Here is a 3,452-nt window from a genome sequence, read left to right on the forward strand (position 1 = left end):
CTTTTCAATGTTTGCCAGTAAAATATTAACATGCTGTATTGACCTCCTGGATGAGGGTCAAAAAGGGGAAGAAAAAACTGATAGCAGAGATTTAGCAAACAATTCATAGGACCTTAAACTGCTTTTGTGGAGAGTGTCTCTGGAAAACAGATGGAATCAGTTTCAAGGATCTGATCAACATACAAGTCCCAAGGAAAAGAAACTGAGATTTGAAATTAGAGCTTGATCCAAGACTTGGGCAAGCTGCTGAACTTTGAATGTAACCCTTGCAATCTTTGAGCCTTTCTTTGCTTATGTGTAAAATGAAAATGATAATGCAGACTGTGTATATATACTATACACTTACGGTATATAAAGTATACTATATACCTGTTCAGTACCTGGCAATTAGGCTCTAGAGAAAGTTGGTGTTTACGGAAGGCATACAGTTATTAAAACTCGGCAGACAAAAATGATAACAGTGAAGTTTGACATTGCCTCCATCAGTCATTAAATAGGGTTTGTTCTGGGAAGGATGTGAATAATTGATTTTTTATTTTTTTTTGTGGTTATGAGTGTCGAACTCAGGTCCTGGGCTCTGTCCCTGAGTCTCTCTATGCTTAAAGCTAGAGCTTCACCACTTGAACCAGAGCATCACTTTCCAGATTTTTCTGTTTATGTGGTACTGAGGAATTGAACCTAGGCTTAATGCATGCTAGGCAAGCACTCTACTACTAAGCCACGTTCCCAGCCTGAATAGTTGATTTTTTTAAGCGTGCCTATTTAAGAATGTCAGCCAATAAATCTTCCAATCGGAGGCAAAAAGCCATTTCTTTTTTTTAATATGTCTTTTTATTATTTTAAAGCAGTTGTGTAAGAGTTGCTATTCAGCCATTTCTTTTTAACTAGGTAATATATATATATCAACAAAGTACTACTTTGTTAAGTGTAACACTGTAAAATTAATTTTATAATTAATAGCATGTTTACCTAAAAAACTTACTATGCATATTTGGATACCACCTGCATGGCAGAATCCTCCATCAGCAATTGAAAAATCAGTTTACAGATCAAACAAAAGTATATTTTGCATATTAACCATGTACAGGATTTTGGAAAAAAATGAAACTTTTCTACCATAATGTTATTCTTTGGCATTTAACACCTCAAATGCAGAATATATATAGAAATAGTTGAGTAAAATAATTGGTATTGCATGGTTTTCAATGTACCATGATACAATTATAATAGAATTTATATATTTTAGTACTTCTCAAGAAATAATATTAAAAATATTTTAAGTGAAAGTATGCTCTTTAAAAATACATAACTAGTAATACAATAAGAAAGCTCAGGAAAAAAGTAAAGACAAATGTTATTTTATAGATCTTACTGTCAATTGGGGAGCCAAAAATAAGTCCTACATAATGAAATTTCATTGTATGTCAGTGGAATTTCTCACAATGTTTATTAAAAAACTTTAATGTAGTTTCAACTTGGCCTGTCCAAGTTTCGAGTCAGCATTTTAAGTAAATATGCTCTTAGCTCAACAAAGAAAAATACTTGAGTGTGTTTCCAATTTGAAACAATCTTTTTGTTTCATTACTTACAAACTGTATAACAGTACCTAACTGAATATTATGCTTAAATTTGCATTTCCCCAAATATCTTAGAGTAGGTAACTTACTGATCCTTCACAGCAGAAAGTTTAAATTAGTTATAAATTCACTAATCAATGGTGCTCTTGATGGTGACACAAAGATTAGGACAAATCATAATTGTGTTATGTTTTACATTTTCCAAAATGATAAACCATGTATTCTCTAGTTGCTTTAAAAATTGTGGTAACACAAACATGTTCATTGCAGCACTATTCACTATAGCTAAGGTATGGAATCAGTCCAGATGCCCTTCAGTGGATGAATGGATCAAGAAAATGTGGTTCATATACACAGTGGAATTTTACTCATCCATTTGCAAAGAAATGGAAAGACCTGGAAAAAATTACGTTAAGTAAGTCAGGCCCAGAGAGACAAAAGTTGCATTGTTTCCCTTAAATATGGAAGCAAAATTTAGGTTATAAACATATTATAAGTAAATACATTGGGTGGTATGCAAATATATATGAATAAATTAAATATAGTGGCTTCATGAATAACTCAAATAGTATAATTCCTTAGAAAGGCAAAGTCAAAGTTCAGCAAAACAAAACATCAGGAAGTGGATACTTAAAAGGGATAGACAAATTGTATTTGTAAGAGATTTTATTTGGAGGAGAAGAGAAATCAAATGCAGTCGATTTCAGTGTATATCCTACACAATTAGGAAGAGTAAGGGAAGGGGGTGGGTAGGGAAAGGATGGGTGAGAATATTGAAATGCAAGACATTGATTTAAATATATTGTATTTATAAATTTCTTTGTTAGATGGAAACCCCTTTGTACAACTACCTTAAAATAATACACAAATATTTTAAAATGCTGTTTACAGTTATGTATGGTCATAAAAGTGAAGAATGAGAAAATAAGTATAGAAAATCTAGTTTCATACTTCCCTCACCTCCCTTGGAAATCCTGTAGATTTAACATCCATTTCTGTCACATTAGCCCTGAAAGTGTGTGTCATGAACTAGAAATGGAATACTTGATAAAAAATACCAGGTTTCGTGTTGTATGGAGGGAGAGAAGGTTAGCACTCCCCTTGACAAGGATGGAAGAGGCCTTCGGGCCTGACAACATGCATAAGGTTAAGGCAGTGCCACCTCCTTCGTGGCATCTAACCATCGTTTTTTTGAAAAAATGATACTAAGTGAAGTAAGGCAGGCCCAAAGAAACATAGGCCCCATGGTTTCCCTTATTTGCAATAACTAGTATATGTCTGAGACAAGCAGAAACGGTCAGACAAGTTGATGTTAGGTGAAATGAAGGATAAGGATTCAAATGTTTTTTTCTTTCTTGCGATTGTTACCAACATATTTATAAGATGATTTCTTTGTGTTGCTTTGTATGTACCGCCCCCACAGTATAACCCCTGCTTTCACTGTATTTGATGTTGGTATAATTTGTGGAGGGGAAGGAAAAAAACAAACTGTTTAAATAGGGATACAGGTGAACCCATTACAATAATGAGATATACAAGACGTTATGTCAAAAACCAAACTTTACAACTTTGGTGGGGTGGGGGGTGGGGGACTGGTGGTGGTAGTGGTAGGGGGGGTGGGGGAGGTGGAGAGGGGAAGGGATGGTATGGGGAAACAAAGGAGGAGGCAACAATGCTTGATAAGAAATGTACTCACTGTCTTGCCCATGTAATTGTAACCCCTCCGTACAGTATTTTCACAATAATAATAATAATAGAAATACCAGGTTTCAGGCCAAGTACTATCCCAAACTTGGACTAGGAGTCTGTATTATAGTAAGATCCTTTATCTCTAGAAAATTGAAGTTAGAATTTCATTTTCTTTCTTAATTTGTC

The 3,452-nt window shown here is 34.3% G+C and overlaps 1 non-coding gene across 1 annotated transcript; it reads left to right on the forward strand.

Annotated features, from left to right (window-relative positions):
* The first annotated feature begins 2,643 nt into the window (after nt 1-2,643).
* On the forward strand, nt 2,644-2,769 carry LOC122119334. Its single transcript, XR_006149541.1, has one exon. It is a non-coding gene; the product is annotated as a U6atac minor spliceosomal RNA (small nuclear RNA).
* The last annotated feature ends 683 nt before the right edge of the window (nt 2,770-3,452 follow it).

The sequence above is a fragment of the Dipodomys spectabilis genome, unplaced genomic scaffold (assembly GCF_019054845.1).
Source record: "Dipodomys spectabilis isolate Male_0828 unplaced genomic scaffold, ASM1905484v1 ptg000163l, whole genome shotgun sequence".
In the NCBI taxonomy this organism is placed as follows: domain Eukaryota; kingdom Metazoa; phylum Chordata; class Mammalia; order Rodentia; family Heteromyidae; genus Dipodomys; species Dipodomys spectabilis.